At 35.2% G+C, this 17,567-nt stretch overlaps 1 long non-coding RNA gene across 1 annotated transcript in view; it reads left to right on the top strand.

Moving 5' to 3' along the window:
- Window positions 1-14,830, top strand: part of LOC105530359 — a 107,980-nt gene extending 93,150 nt beyond the window's left edge. Inside the window, exons 3-4 of the long non-coding RNA XR_001004638.1 lie at window positions 10,784-10,887; window positions 14,464-14,830. This is a non-coding gene — a long non-coding RNA (uncharacterized LOC105530359). The remainder of the gene's footprint in view (window positions 1-10,783; window positions 10,888-14,463) is intronic.
- The last annotated feature ends 2,737 nt before the right edge of the window (window positions 14,831-17,567 follow it).

Here is a 17,567-nt window from a genome sequence, read left to right as displayed (position 1 = left end):
TGTATGTTCAACTCCGGCAGTTAATGTCAAATAATTTTCCAAATTCTTGACCAATTTATAGTCCCACCAGCAGAGTGTGAGAATTTTCGTTGTTTTAATTTTAGTCATTCTGACAAATACGTAGTGAGAACATATTTTGTCTTTAATTTGTGTTTTCTTAATTACTAATGAAGTTGAGAATCTTTTTCTGTTTACAAGTCATTTGGATGTCTCTCTTTGAATTCCCTTTTCAAATTTCCTGTCCATTCTTTTTACAATATGCTTTTACCATAGTCATCTCTCCTTCATATTAGTTTGCAGAAGTTTTTAATGTAGTCCTGATATGAGATCTCAGTTAGATTTATATGTTTTCTCTCATTCTATGACTTGGATTTTTACTCTTTTATAGTTTTTTTTAGTTACATGTTTTTGCGTTTAATTTTGGTAAACACACACAACATAAAATTTACCATTTTAAATCTTTTAAAGTGTACAGTCCAATAGTGTTAACTATATTCACGTTGTTATGCAAAAGACCTCTAGAACTTTTATATCTTGCAAAATGAAAACTCAATATCCTTTAAGTAACAACTGCCCATTTTACCCAATCCCTAGCCCTTGACAAGCATCATTCTACTTTCCGTTTCTATGAGACTGGCTACTTAAGATTATTTCATATAAGTAAAATCCTACAGTGTTTATTACTTTGTTATTGGCTTATTTCACTTAATACAATATTCTCAAGGTTTATCTTTATCATAGAATGTGACAAGGTTTCTTTTTTAAGGTTGAATAATATTCCATTCTATGTATGTGCCACATTTTCTTTAACTGTTCATGTCAAGGGACATTTGGGTTGCTTCTGCCTTGTGGCTTTTATGAATAATGCAGCAATAAACATGGGTGTGCAACTATCTCTTCCAGGGCCTACACTGCATATTTTAGATACGTCGTCAGAAATGAGATTGCTGGATAATAATTCTCATTTTGAACTTTTGACAAATCTCCACAATTTTTCATCATGGCTGCATCATTTTTTTTTTCCCACCAACAGTACAGAGGAGTTCCAATTTCTCCACATCCTCAGCAGATTCGTTTTTTCTTTTTGTTAATTTAATTTTTATTTTAGGTGTAGGGGCACACGTGCAGATTTGTTATATATAGGTAAACTGTGTGTCACCCAGGTTTAGTGTACAGATTATTTCATCACTCAGGTGACAGGCATCATATTCCACAGGCAGCTTTTTGACCCTCTCCCTCCTCCCCACTTCCACCCTCAAGAAGGCCCCAGTGTCTGTTTTCCCCCTTTGTGTCCATGTGTTCTTGTTGTTTAGAGTTGTTTATAAGTGAGAATATTCAGTAATAGTGTTTTTGATTAATAGAAGTTCTTCATTTTAATGTAGTTCAATTCATCAATTTTAACCTTTTTATTCTATCCTTTTTTTCTTATATAACTGACTAGTTCAACCAATTTGGTTGACCAATTCTCTGTGGTTTTTGGCATCTCTGATGTGTTGTTTTGCACATCTAGGAGATTTTACAGTTTTATCATTTGTATTTCTACAGCTTTATAATTATTATTTAACAATAATATTTATTTCTTGGTTGAAATAAATATTATATTTATAATAATACAAATATTACCATAATAATTTTATTATATGACTATTATTATATTTTATTATAATAAATATTATATGAAGAAATATTATTTCTTGACAGAAATAAAAATTGTTAAGTAATAATTCTAAAGCCAAAGAAGTACAAATGTTAAAACTATAAAATGCCTATTTATTCATTGACACCATATTTTTCTTCAATCTTTTGAATTTTTTTTTTTTTTTTTAATTTGAGATGGAGTCTTACTCTGTTGCCCAGGCTGGAGTGCAGTGGCACCATCTTGGCTCACTGCAACCTCCACCTTCCAGGTTCAAGCGATCCTCCTGCTTCAGCCCCCCTAGTAGCTGGGATTACAGGCATGCACCCCCATGCCTGGATAATTTTTCTATTTTTAGTAGAGATGGGGTTGCACCATGTTGGCCAGGTTGGTCTCAAACTCCTGAGCTCAGGTAATCCACCTGCCCCGGCCTCCCAAAGTGCTGGGATTACAGGCGTGAGCCACTGCGCCTGGCCAATTCTTTGAATATTTTTATAGACATTATAACTGTCTCTGAAGTGAGTGCCACATGGGCCAAAATACTTAACTAACTACCAAGTTTTTCAGAATAGGGAAAATCCACAGAGAACCAGGTTTTAAAAGCAGTGCAAAGACAGAACAGGGCAAAAAGTGCATGGAATGGTTCTATGATACAAGTAGTTTCCTGCAGGTTTGTTTGCTTTGGGATCTGTATTCTGACCTTTAGGTTCTCTGTTACTTGAACTTTTCATAATTGGGAATATGCTTTTTTAAGAAAAGCATCCAATTCATAGATTATGCTCTATATCACTATATTTTTTCAAGAATACACCTTTTCTTCCCTTTGCCTACTTGTCTGTGGTGTCTCCTGGAGTCTCAAAATATACGAATAGTTATCAGTCAGGCATTTAAGTAGTTCAGATTCTGCATTTGGGTCTCTGTGATTTTTATGTTGTGAGCTCACAATTAGCTCTTCCACTCAGTTTTTGTATTTTTATTTATGCTTTTAGATACTTCTCAGTAACTTTAGGCAATTTTAATGTCTTTAATGTTTTATAATTACTATCTGCCGCAGATTTGCAGGGCCACTTATCTCCTACTATTACTGGAAGTTGATTTTGAATTAACTTTGAATATCAATTTTTTATTATCTGAAAATGTATATATTTCACTTTCATTTTTGAAGAATGATATTGCTGAGTATAAAAATCTAAGTGGAAAGTTGTGTTTCTACTGGTATGTTAAGGATATTTAAGGATATTTTACTCTTTAAGTTTTCATTCATTGGTGCTCTTGGAAACTCATCTGTTAGTCTGTTGCTCCTTGGAAAAGAATTTATATTTTATTTTTCCCTTGGATGCTTTTAAGGTTGTTCTTTTTTTATTTGATTTTATGTTTTGCTATGATGTATCTCTGTGTAAATTTCCTTTAATCTGCCCTGCAGTCTCTTGAAGTTGTGGCTTGCTTCTTTTATCAATTTTGGAAAATTGTCAGCCAATATTATGTAAATATTTTTGTCCCACTCTCTTATCTCTTACTACAACTCCAATTAAATGTACGCTAGATATTTGTTTTCTCTATGACTCAAACCCTCCTTACTGTATTTTTCAACTTTTTGTCTCTCTGTGCATCATTGTGAGTAGTTCTTCCTGACTTATCTTCCATCTTTCTTTAACCTGTTCTTTTACTTTCTTTTTTCTTTTTTGAGACGGAGTCTCGCTCTGTCGCCCAGGCTGGAGTGCAGTGGCGCGATCTCGGCTCACTGCAAGCTCCGCCTCCCGGGTTTACGCCATTACAGGTGCCCGCCACCTCGCCCAGCTAGTTTTTTGTGTGTATGTTTTTTAGTAGAGACGGGGTTTCACCGTGTTAGCTAGGATGGTCTCGATCTCCTGACCTCGTGATCCGCCCATCTCCGCCTCCCAAAGTGCTGGGATTACAGGCTTGAGCCACTGCGCCCGGCCTAATCTGTTCTTAAACTCATCCACTGAGTTATTAATTTAGCTTATTTGTATTTTTAGCTTTAGAATTTCCTTTTTGTTTTATTTTTATTAATCGATAGGTAATAACTGTACATATTTGTGGGGGTACTAGTGATGTTTCCATATACATAATGTAGAGTGATTAGATTAGGGTAATTAGCATTTCCATCATCTCAAATATTTATCATTTTTTTGTGCTGGGAATGTTCAATATCAAATTAATTCTTTTTAAAAATAAGCCATATTTACTTTTTACAGTTTCTAGCTCATTTTGGAAACTTAAAAGTCGGCCTTTTAGCTTCACTTCACGAACATGGTAATTGTTTTATGTTCTGTTTCCGACAACTTTACTAACTGAAGAAGTTATGCATGTTTCTGCTGACTATTATTTGTACCAGATCTTGTTCATTTTATCTTGTTTCCTCATGTTTCTCGTTATCTTTGATTAGGTACTGTATAGTGTATTTGAAAAAAATTATTTACAGAAATAATTTGAGGCCTAAGATGATGTTAATTCCTCCAAGGAAGATTTACTTTTGTTTCTTTTATGTGCCTGGTGGCAGTACTAATCTAGGATCTCCGAAATCTAATTTTAGGATTTGAGATATTCTGTGTTACCCAGAAAATTTGATGGCAGAGAGATGCTGCAGGCCATATAGTTCTTTCATTATTTCCTGTTCACTTATTCATGGAATGCAATTTGCAGCCCCTCTGAGCCCCAAATTAAATAGGGAGTTCTTTTCTAGTTTCACCAACTTTGACCACTACTTATATGTTCCTATTCAAGTGACATTGTAAAAAGTGTTGCACAACCTTTTAATCGTCTCTTTTTGGATTTACAAATGCCCACTGGTGGGGTTGTTTTGAATGTTAGGCTCATCTCTTTAGATTCCTGTTTTCTTCCAAATTTCTCCTAAATTTGATAATTCCTAATTGCATTGTTAGTTCTTTAATGCATTTAGGAAGTTAAAAAATATTAGCTAGTCTTTTTTATTATCTTTAGCAGGTTTGGCCCAAATCACTGAACTAGGTATTGCTGGAAGTAAAAATCCTCCACAGTCAGGGGTTTGCATTCTAAGCCATGCTATTATACTCCCTCTCTTACTTTTGCCTTCCAAATAGAAAGAACAGTGTTCAGAATCTTTAGTCCAAATTGCTTCCTGTCTCATTTATAATGTAACCAAAGTCTTTAGAAGAACCTGTAAGATACTGTTTGATCTGCCCTTCTCCAGCTCTCTGACCTTATTTGCCACTGCTCTCTCATTCACTTTGCTCCCCGCACAGGTCGCTTGCATCTTCATCTAACATACCAGGCATGCTTTTGCTCCTTTAGGATCTTTGCATTTGCTGGTCTCTGCCAGAAATTCTCCTTTCCCAAATATCCACACTTCTTTACCTTCTAAGGCCTGAAATTAAATGTTACCTTCTTTAGTGGAACCTTCCCTTACTGCCCTGTCTAACATTTCAAATACTGTTTTCCTCTCACCTATTGTCTTGGTTTGTTTAGTGTTGCTATAACAGAATTATACAGACTGGGTAATTTATAAGGAATGGAAATTTATTCTTTCACAGTTCTGTATACTGGGAAGTTCAAGATTAAGGTGCCATCAGATTAGAGCCTGGTCTCTCTGGTTCCAAGATGGCACCTCACGCACTGCTTCCTCCAGAGAGAAGGAATGTTGTGTCCTCACGTGGCAGAAAAGCAAGAGAGAGAGAACCCACTCCCATGAGTACTTTTTATAGGGGCATGGCAGAAGCTTCATGATCTAAATGGCTCTCATTAGGCCTGTTCCCTCAACACTGCTGCACTGAGGAACAAGTTTCTAACACATAAATTTTGGAGGGGATACATCCAAACCATAGCACCTATGTGCTACCTATTGCTATACTGTTTTATTTTTTCCTTAGAAAGTATTATTATCTAACATATTGTGTATTTTCATCTTTTAAGTCTTATTAGAAACCTCTCTTTCACTTAGAATATAAATTCCATGTAGGCAGTGATTTTTGTCTATTTGGTCATTGTTCTGTCTCCAGTACAGTGACTGGAGCTTGTCACAAAATAATTATTCAGTAAATAATTGTTGAATGGATAATAGAGAATTTTTGTTTATATGTCTCATGTAGGCTAGATATACCTTGAATTGTGCTTAAGGAATGCTTTCCTAAGTTCCTTAAGGAACAAAAGGCAATACTGGTCACATGTTGTTTTTATTAAAAGCTAAATATAAAGAGAAAAATAAATCATATACTAGAGGTGGAAAATAGTGTACTGGTAATTAATAAATAGTAAAGCAGTAGTTCTTAAAGTTTAGCTTGCTTAAGAAATATGTGAGGATGCTTATTAAAATGAAGGTTCTAGGACAGGCCCTTTCTTCATGGATACTAAATCAGCAAAGATGAGGTGATAGCCAATAATGCGCATTTATACTAACATTTATAACTTGGAGAAATATTGATCTAAAGAATCACAAGTTACTCCCTGAAGCATAGAAATGAGTACAGTAGTTAGTAGCTGAGCTTGGAAAAATATTTCCTTCTCTAACATTGCAAATGCACTGACCATATCCTCCTTCAGGAATTGGTTTTTTGACTCCATGATAATTTACGGGAATTCTCAGAAGGAGACCAACTTCTTCATGCCTCAGTTTCATTCTTTGTAAATTAATTACGGACTCATTCACATTTACTATTTCTTATTTACAAAGTGTTGAAAGTGCATTCCTAGAGCAGAATTGAATGTGTGAAAACATCTGATAATAAACAGAGATTATACTGGAGAGGAGTTCACAGGCTCCTGCTTCATCCTCTTGGACTGTGAGATTAAAATGCTCACCAGCTGTGTTCAATCAATATTTCTGTTCACATTTGAATGTAGTTCCAACTCAGAGACAAAGGTCTAAGAAATATATTCTAAAATTTATCAGAAAAAGAATTAAATCCCTATTCATATGCCCCCCCCCTTTTTTTTAAACCTCTTTTCTTCAGGCTCCATTTCCGTAATCCACAAATTCTTGCTACCACCTGATAAGTGAATATAAAGCATTAAAGTGCCAATTGCACAGTTCTTGTTTTTAAGGGTCAGGGAAGGGTTAGGACATCCTGGGTCTGGATTTCATTCTTTTCTAGACTTCCTGTGTAATTTAATGCTCCTCCATCTGCACTCAGAATCCTATTAGAAAAAAAGAGATTTCAGCTGCTTTTTCACTCGCATGTAACTGCGTTTCTAATGGCAACTTCCCAATAGAGGTTCAGGTGCTTATGTGAAGCAAGGACATTCTCACTCCATTTCAGTGAATTTGGAACAGTGCATTTAGAATAAGCTTTATATTTTTTCATCCAGCATACCTCTTACCTTTAATTTAGAAGCAAGTAGGTCTACCCCTAAATATGTTTTGATATTTTCTCTACTAATCTATTGAATTGAAGTGTTTATTTTTTGAGGCTCTATGAGGATGGTGGTATTATTTTGTGGTAGTTATTGTTTCAAACTGCACAACAAGTTTTCCCATATGCACCTTCCTACTTATATAATAGGCTCCTTCCTTATATACCCCAGTATTAGTGAATGGGAGTAACAGTTGTGGCAAACAGAAACACTCATTCTCCTGGCTGCATACATTGGCTGAGAGGTAGCTTAATGACATTGATCAATCAATCAGACTCCTTGGGCTATTCCTATTGGGACAAGGTTGGAAAATTGTTTCTTACCTCTGTAGTCCCCTTACTGGAAGGATAGGAACCTAAGACCCCTAGAAACTATCCTACTCATCATGTGGCTACAGCCTGCCAACAATATGAGAGAATGAGGTCCACACCTAGTAAGACGCAGAGCTGAAACGTGAGGAAAAGGCGAATTTTTAAAATTTTGTTGTTAATTGACATGTAATAGTTGTACATATATATGGAGTACATTGTGATGTTTCAAGGTGATCTAGTCCCGAATCTGTTAGGTTAGTGCAAAATGTTTGATGCTGGGACCATTCATTTTCTTCCCTTCTATATAGTCAATAAATTAATTTTTACCACACGCTAGTTGAATTGCATTTCTGTTATTTCAAACTGAAAATATCCTGACTAAAATAAACAAAAACAACAAATAGAAATGGAGATTTAAAAAAAACATGCAGGAAGTTAACAATTCCTTCAATGGTACGAATGAGTTCTCTGGATATGTCACATATGTAGGCATTTTCGTTAATAACTTGGTTTTGTGCCAGGATTCCTTTATTTCTCTTGCATCTAACATTAATAAATTGTTATTTGTTGTTAAGGGGAGTAGGGAACTCCTGTAATATTAAATTTAGGGAGATCCCAGAAAGTTAGCCTTCCCAAAGTCTTTCAAAACCTGGCTACATTGTCACCTTAGGCTTAGGAAGCCAACATTCAATATAGACATAGAAATATCTCTTTCTTAAGGGGAGAATTCCAGGGTAGCTGATAAATTGTATTCTTTTTTGGCACCATGACTCATAGCTATAACTTTTTAACTCTTTAGGGGGACTTTTGCATTTGCCATGGGAGATGTCATTTCAATGCCTAAAAGTCAAATAGATTAAAGATAGGATGTAGCTTGGGACATGCATACTGGGACACTTCTGAGTGTGAAAGGGGTTTCTATCAACAGTTAGACCCAGGACAATAGGTCCAAGAACACCAAGAACAAGATCACCAAGAACCAAGAACATGCTAAAGAAAGGGAGATATTTGTTTGTCTTTGCCAAAGATGATAGACTCTTTTTCTAGACTAGTGATTTCCAAACTGGTTCCACATTAGAATTGCCTGGGAAAGTTAAAAAAAAAAAATACAGAAGCCAAGTTTCCTCACCCAGAGATTCTGATGAATTGTCTGGAGTGGCATATGGGAATTTCACTTTTAAGAAGTTCCCCGGAGACTGTACAGCATAGTTTTAGTATGTAAGTATGTAAACCTGAATCTCAATAGGCTAAGACTGGGGTCTCTCCTTCCATTAGCTAGGTGTGTGATTCTGGACAAATAATTTTCTGATCTTCAGTGGCTTCATCTATAAAAAGAGGGGTTTAGTCTAAAAAATACTCTAAGATCAATTGAACTCTAATATTCTACAATTCTGATCCTTTTAAGAACTCTTCTTTACAGGGATTAAAATCTCTTAAAGTGAGAACCTACTTCCCCTAGTCTTGGACAATGACAGAATATTACTGGGAGGAAGGCTAATCAAGTTCATTTCTTAAAAGCCAAGGATGTGTTGTATAAACGAACTGATAGGACACGCACACATATTAATTCTAGTGCTGTTTGAGAGCACCTAGCAGTTTTCATGCCAGCTGAGAGGATGAAAGGCCTGCAACTCCCAGAAACATTATGTAATCTTTGCAATCTAATTCAGCGCAACCTTCAACAACTGAAATGTTGACGGACAGGTTTACTTTTCCCCAGAACGAATTTTCATGGTTGCTTATACTGAGAAGGCAGTGCATTGTGTGTGTCTTATTAATGACCTAATTCAGTGTGTTCTTCTGTCTATAAATGGAGACAAACTGAGAGATATACAACTGGTCTAAAATAGAAGGCCGAGTTCAGGGTGTGAGATATATTTTGTTAAGTCATTTGAAGCCTCAGTGTCTCATTCCTTTTAACAACAAACTCCTTTAAAGACTTAATGCTAGCATTGAGTTACTTTTTATAATTCCATAAGAACCCTCTCCCCTCTGCTTCTTTTGTTCTGGCTGAGTTAATACCTCAGGTAGGATATGCTAGATTGTGGCACCTTCTCCTCAAACTCACCAACCAGCAGTCTTCCATTCTTTTTCCATAGAGTAGTCCCTAATAAATACAAATGAGACGGAATATCTCTCTACTTAATGTTTCACTCCTGAGTTGATCATACATAGCCTATTTGTCCAAAAACATTTTTGAGTTCCTACTGGGTTTTCAGCAGACCTTTAGATTTAAACTGCCCTAAGTTTTTGTCTGTTTGTTTTTCTTCATCTCTGTATCTCGGCCTGTAAAACCTCCAAACGTGATCCATATTAAAAAATGATGTTTTCTGCCTAGATCTCAAACCAAAATAAATTTCCCCCTCCTGGCAATAGTATCAGCTTAAGAATTAGGAAAAAAATCAATCAGATTAAACTAATTTATATTACTGTATAAATGACTAAAAATACATATATTGTTTCAGTAGGACAATAAAATGTACGCATTCTATTTAGCTACTTATAAGTAGCTAAATTTTTTCAGCTTTCTGTTTGCTTTCTAAAAATATACTGACATTTCTTATACGCATTTCTCACAATAAGTTAAGTTCATATATTAGGGTACTTGGTGCACATTTCCCTATGAAGTCGAGCTGTAGATGATAGCTAGCTTATCAATCAGCCCCCAAATCCCCATCTAACTCTTCTTGTAATTTAAAAACAGAGGACTATTAATAAATGTTGCATAAGTGAATAACTGAATAGAAGCTAGACAGGGATGAGGGCTTGTCCATGAAGAGGGTCTGTGGGTAGTATTCAGTGCTAGAAGACATTTCCTCCTCTTTTCCAGGGCAAAACACCGCCCTGGGTAAAATTATAATGCTCACAGGGTATCTTTTGTATCACAACTCTCTGCTCATACTTTCCAACCTCTTTAGACTCTCTCTTCAGTGCTTTCCTAGGTTTATAATATTTGTCCCTTCCCTTCCCCTGGAAGGTCTCTTTGCTCCAATATTACCTATTTCTCCCCTACAAAAACCCTTCATACCTCTCAAATGAAATCCATCTTTTATGAACTCTTTCTAATCACCTTTTAGTATGGAAATAAGCTGATTTAAACAAGATTGTTTGTGCTTTAAAGGAAGGTATGTGTTAACCCAAAGTATCTCCAACAGTGGAGTTTTATTTAGTCTGGCTAATTCAATGTGACAATTCAGGCAGAGTGAAAGAATATATTTTCTGGGGGCCAATCTATAGAATGTCTTGAATGTGTATCTTTCTCTAGTTACCTCTTTCATATCTTTTCTTCTATGTTTTACTTGGGTGGAGGAAACAATGGCTAAATTTTGTAGATCATTTATCCAGAAAATAAATATCAAACAATGAAATTGTCTTGAAAGTATTTTAAAATTTATTCATGCCTTTTTTGGATTTTGAATGTTTTTTAAAATGTATTCATCTTTTTTTTCTTCAGCAATTCAAGAATGACCTGCTATTTGCTATGTTGCAGCAGTGAAGGCAGTGAAGGGGCTGTGGTGTGATCCAGGAGGCTGAGAATTGTGCAGTGGGTGCTGTCACCTTGAAGACATCAGCGTGATCAGGCAGATCATCATGGTAGTAAAATAGATTAAAAACTGCTCTAAGAGGCCATTTTATGAAATAAAAGTGATTTACCACTGAGCAGGAGATATCCCAGTTGTGGTGGCTGGAAGAGAAATTTTCTAAGCAAAGATGAGAAAAAGCAAATGGCTGGTGCTGATGAATCTTTCCAAGCAGTGCTATGTGGCTTCTGTATGCTTCTGCAGACACTGCATCTGTACTCCTGTAGTGAGTGATTCTGACATGGCACACATGCATATCAACACAGATTTCCCTGAAGTACACACTTCACAGGGTTTCAGTGACTCCAAGAGTTTTTGTCAGTGTCATTTTTAAAAGAAGGTGGACGTTCACTACAAATTTTGATTTGTTGTTGTTGTCGTTGATGTTGCAGGAAATGATACAGTGTATCTGTTATGATGTTGTGAGTAAAAGTTTAATTTTAACAAATTTTATAAAGGTAAAGATGAAGCAAGATGATTCAGCAATCCTGTAACTCCCAGCCTACTCCCACTCTCCCAATCCAACCCATACCCATTACCAACTTGAGAAAAGGAAAGGTGAAGAGGACCCAGCAAAGTGGTTGAATCTCAGCAAATCAATGAGTTGGGAAAGAGAGACAGTTTCAGACTGGGGGTTGAAGAGAAAGTTTTTATTGATTGATTGATTGATTTCTTTTTTCTTTTCTTTTTTGCCTCTTACCTTGGGTTTGGCAAATGAAACGCTCTAGTGGATGTGGAATTTGAAAGCACTGGAGAAGAGAAGGGAAAACAAGATGTGCTAACTGCGACATTTTGCTGAGTGCCTAGAAATAGATCTCCTTACTGTCTTTACAGAGGTTTAACTAAGGAATGAAATTCCACTGAAACCTTTTTTGCCTGTTTGGATTGTGCCTCTTTGACAGTGATACTACTCTGGGGCTAAGTCTGATGTGTCACAACCCAACAGGGTGGGGCTTTATCTCTTTTTCAATTGATTACATGAAATAATTGTATTAAATAGAAAATGTAAAGGCATAAATGCCTTGATATTTATTTTTTATCAGTCCTTATATTCCTTAGTAGATCTCTATTTAAAGCTCTAAAATTATTTATCTTCTCCTCCTCTGATACTGCTTTTCAGTCTATTACTCCCCAAATTCTGTGAATGTGAGGAAACATAGAAATTCTGAATATTTCTGAAAACAATCTTCTGTTGTAAAAGTAGTATGATCCGTTAAACAAAATTTGTAAAAAAAAAAAAAAAAAAAAAAAAAGAAAAGAAAAAAAAAAGAAAAGAAAGAAAAGAAAAAAATCACCTACAACATTATTACCCTAATATAAACTGATACAAATGAATACAATACTGCTTTGGTATTTTCTCTCCATATTTTCTTTTAGAAAGCCTCGTCATGATTATATTAAGCACTTTACCTCAGGTAAAGCACTCAGCTTCCCCTTTGATTCTAGCATTTGGGATCTGAAGGGCATGACCTTCGGTAGCCATTTTTTTATACTTCAAGAGTTTATATGCCAGGATCAGACTGTCAAATAGGTCCATATTAATATCTGTTAAATTCTGAAAGTTCAGGGACAAACTTTTAATGTATCTTTAGCAAAAAATGATAAACTTGGAGGTGCTAAGTAAATAAAATTTCTTAACAAAATTCCAGTACAATGTTCACATGTACCATTCTGATACTGTATATTTGCCCTTACATCCTTGTCTGCACAGCAGGATGCTGTGCCAGATCATCTCAGCAAGAGGTCTCTACATCACAATGTTGGCAAAACTAGAGTGGGTGAAAAGACCCTCTTATTACCTTTTCTGGGCCCGACTTTGTCATAATGAACCTGCATAAGATGATCTCTAAGGTTCGGTTGTGTTGTAGCAGTATATTATGTAGACTTGAGAACTTGAAAAATTTCCTCCACTTAGCACAGTTATTTCTAGACAGAAATGTCTTTTGTATTCTTAAGGCATATCATGTATGACAGCAGTCCCCTAATTTTTTTCTTACACACCTGCTAAAAGAATTCTAAAAAGCTATATACCCTCCTGCACATTTAAATGGACATTAAAATTTCTTTTCATCACTAAAAACAATGATAAGGGGTGTAATTTTCAGTATAATATAAATATTGACCTTTTAGAATAAAGCCATTTTAAAAACACTCAGTATAACAAAAACCATAGCAATGTGTTACTAGCTATAACCCATTGAAAACTAGATGATCATGCTTTTCAAACCAGAAATTTCATTTGTAGTTTTGTTCTTTTATTTCCATTCCATCCCCCCACAGAATTGTTTCTTAATTCAATATATTTTTATGCTTTAAAATCTTCCATTTTTTCACTTGTAGTTTTCTTCATACTTGTATTTCTGCATCTGAATTATAACCTAATTGATTTTTATGCTTAAAAATCCCTTATTAATCATATTATTCAGCAACAAATGCATGAGTACTCATTTGGGAACTAATTTTAAAAGTTCATGTCCATAGGTTCTAACTGTTCAAATGTTTCTTTTGGATTGAGTATTCATTATAGTTATTAGTACGAAATAGGACTAAATGGCATGAATATATTACACATTTTGATACATAATTATTAAGCAAATCCATTTCTTAGGGGGATAGATATAATTTTTAAAAATAATTAGCTTATTGTAGACATGGATGAATATTACTAATTGTTAGGCAGGGTTGAGCATCAACTTTGCTTTATTTCTCCTTCTTAGAGATGAAAAGCTTATGTTCACTTAAGTAGATGAGAATGAAGGTTTTGTTACAGTAATGTCAGTCAGTTTTATTGACTCAAGTCATATGCAAAAAACACATATATCTCTGTCATGGTTAACTTTATGTGTCACCTTGGCAAGGCTATGGTGCCCATTTATTTGGTCAAACACTAGTCTAGATTTTGCCATGAAGGTATTTGTAGAGGTGATGAACATTTACAACCAATACACCTTGAGTAAAGCAAATTGCCTACAATAATGTGGCTAAGCCTCGTTTATTCTATTGGATGTCTTAAGAGAAAAGACTGAGGTTTCCCAAAAGAGAAGCAATTCTACCTTAAGACTGCAGACAGCATAGAAACCTTGTCTTGAGTTTACAGCCTGCTGACTGCTCTGTAGATTTTGGTTTCAAGACTGCAATATCAATTCCTACCTGAATTTCCAGCCTGCCAGCCAGTCTTACAAACTTCAGACTTGTTAACCCCACTGCAAGACCCAATTCCTTAAGATAGTTCTCTCTCTCTCTCTCTCTCTCTCTCTCTCTCTGTTTCCATCTCTATCTCTATCCCCACCTCTATCTTTATCTCTATCTTTATCCCTCCCCCTCTGTCTCTGTCTCTATCTCTATCTCTCTCTATCTCCATTTCTCTCTCTATCTCTGTATCTATCTATATATTTATCTCTATCTCCTATTGGTTCTGTTTATCTGAAGAATCCTAACTAGTAGTCTCGTATCAAAAGCACTTTTAGTGACCTATCATTGACAATTGAATTAGACTCTTTACTTTTTTTTTTAAAAGAAATAATTGAATACCCCTCAATTGAAAAAAAATGATTTGTTACCTAATCTTAATTTTCTTTTCTTTTTTTAGGTACTGCATTTCCTGGACATGATCTTAATTTTCTTAATACCTCCACCAACATTTCAAATATCCTCTGTAATGCCCCAGAGGTTTTCTTATGCCCCTAAGGTAGTTTTCTTTCTTTTGTGAAGCAGAAGAAGGGAAATTGTTAAAGGGAATCATTTTAACTAAATTTATTTCCATAAAACTATCTTTGTCTTTATATCCCATGGAAAGTGTTAGGCAGCCTCAGGATTATATCTCAGTTGGAAAACTGCAGATGTAAACCTTCTTGCTATCTACATACTTACATATTTTTCTGTTGTTATTTGCTTACGAATAGCATTTTGACTACAGTAGAAATAAAATACATTAAATGAATAAGCTCAGAAATAAGAAAAAAGGGTCAATGGTGATAATTTATTTGGAAACTATATTTTAATGGTATTAATGGTGTAATTGACATTTAGTTAAACATATTTCAACATAACTAGAGCACTTTAACTCTTATGGTCCATTTAAAATGTAATCGTACATTTATGTATTTCTAGTTAATGTATCAAACTCAACTGAGTAATCAATGTACATCATTTGTTTTGCTCCTAAGTTAATACACTAAGTTATGCTTTAAAATTACTAATTTGCTGCAATATCCAACACTCTCTTTTAAGTCTTACATTGGGAGAAAAGGATATAAACATTTCATGACACCATACCCAAGTTTTTTATGCCCTTGGCAGTGTCAGTTGAACAGACAGTGTCATTTAATGTTTGAGGCAGCATCTGAATTCCTTTTATTCTTAAGATTCTATTTTAAAATGCAGTTTTTAGAAAGTTAATATGAATAGAAAAATTTCTAACATTTTATGTGTATGTGTTTTGTTTGGTACAGGCTGAGCATCTCAAATCTGAAAATTCGAAATCTGAAATGTTTCTAAAATTCAACTCTTTTGAGTGCTGATATGACGTTCAAAGGAAATGCTCATTGGAGCATTTCAGATTTTGGATTTTTGGATTTGGGATATTTAACCAGGGTAAAATGTAGAATGCAAATATTCCAAAATCTGAATCAAATTGAAATCTGAAACACTTGTGGTTCCAAGCATTTTGGATAAGGGATAATTAAGCTGCATAACTTATAAAACTGAATATAACAAAATTTCCCAACATGTGGAAAATGATGTCTTTTTTCAAAAATGTCAATAGCAGATACATGGTACAATAAGTAAGAGGAAAAATGAGGTTTCATATCTTCCAGTTTCCTAATTACACCATTCTAGGTTGGAAGAAAGTGTCAGTAAGATCATTTCTCCTATTTGAAAATCATACAAAACTTGTCAGAGTGACTCAGGCCAGGAGTGTAGCTAAATGATATCTCCCCACATCTATATAATAAGTTGTTACCTGTTTTAAAAGGAAAAGCTCTCAGCATGACTTTAATGTTGCATTTCTGGAATACAGCTTGAAAAGCTCTTCTCAGGGTTGAACAGAGCATGAAAGTAATGGTTATTATCTACTCACATGAAAGAAAAAGAAAGAAAGAGAAAGAGAGAGAGAGAGAAAGAAAGAAAAGAAAGAAAAAGAAAGAAAGAAAGAAAGGAAGGAAGAAAGAAAGAAAGAAAGAAAAGAAAAGAAAGAAAAGAAAGAAACAACAGAAAACTACTTACTGTCTTTAGGCTCTACTTTGAAAAGTGCCCTTTATGCACGCTTTTACACTGTTGGTGGGAGTGTAAACTAGTTCAACCATTGTGGAAGACAGTGTGGCGATTCCTCTAGGATCTAGAATCAGAAATACCATTTGACCCAGCAATCCCATTACTGGGTATATACCCAAAGGATTATAAATCATTCTGTTATAAAGACACACGCACACATATGTTTATTGCAGCACTGTTCACAATAGCAAAGACTTGGAACCAACTCAAATGCCCATTAATGATAGACTGGATAAAGAAAATGTGGCACATATACACCATGGAATACTATGCAGTCATAAAAAAGGATGTATTCATGTCCCTTGCAGGGACATGGATGAAGCTGGAAATCATCATTCTCAGCAAACAAGAACAGAAAATCAGACACTACGTGTTCTCACTCAAAAGCGGGAGCTGAACAATGAGAAAACATGGACACAGGGAGGGGAACATCACACACTGGGCCTGTTTGGGGGTGGGGGGTGGCTAGGGGAAGGATAGCATTTGGAGAAATACCTAATGCAAATAACAGGTTAATGGGTGCAGCAAACCACCACGGCATGTGTATACCTATGTAACAAACCTGCATGTTCTGCACATGTATCCCAGAACTTAAGGTATAATAAATAAATAAATAAATAATTTAAAAAGTGCCTTTTATGTGTGTGTACTTACATACATTATATATATATGTTTTAAATATATATTTTTTTATAGTCCAGAGGTCTTTTATCTTTATATACCTATTGTGGCATGAATTCATAGGGAATAGGTTCCAGGAGCTCAGGCTCCTCTCCATTTTTCTCCAAAGTGTGCTTCTCTGGGTGGGGCTGACTGACACCAAGTACCTTTGTCTTTGGCTTCCTTTCTTTCTGATCATTTTCCTTCACGCGTTTCAGGAAGCTATTTCAGGTCTTAGAGTGCTTAATGTGTACAACATGCACATTAATTCTCTTGGCAAGAATCCTGCCCTTGTTTGTTTAGAACAATGCCAACAGCATGCTGGGTAACACTGTAGACTCTTCCAGGTTTGCCATGGTAGCACTTGTGGGGTATCCCTTTTTGAACAGTATCCATTCCTTTGATATCTACAATATCCCCTTTCTTATAGATTACCATGTATGTGGCCAAAGGAACAATTCTATATTTTCTAAAAGGCCGAGAGAACAATTATCAGGTGACTCTCCTGTTTCCCTTTGTGTTCATCATTTTGGCGAATTACTGGAAGATGGTGGTTCTGGCTGAAAGGGATATTTTTATAGCTTTTATTCTGCAGTTATTAATTTTTATATTGTTGATTTGTGCACGTGTAATTATATTCAATCTTCTCTCTCTGAGATCTGATGATATAAAAGGCTGATATTTATGTTGCCAAATATTTTACCTAGGTAAAAACATAACTGAATATAAAAGATTACATTTATCATAAATTACATACCC

This window comes from Mandrillus leucophaeus, unplaced genomic scaffold (genome assembly GCF_000951045.1).
Source record: "Mandrillus leucophaeus isolate KB7577 unplaced genomic scaffold, Mleu.le_1.0 Scaffold814, whole genome shotgun sequence".
Lineage (NCBI taxonomy): Eukaryota > Metazoa > Chordata > Mammalia > Primates > Cercopithecidae > Mandrillus > Mandrillus leucophaeus.
Note: the sequence above shows the minus strand (reverse complement) of the source record. Positions and strands in the feature narration are given on the sequence as shown.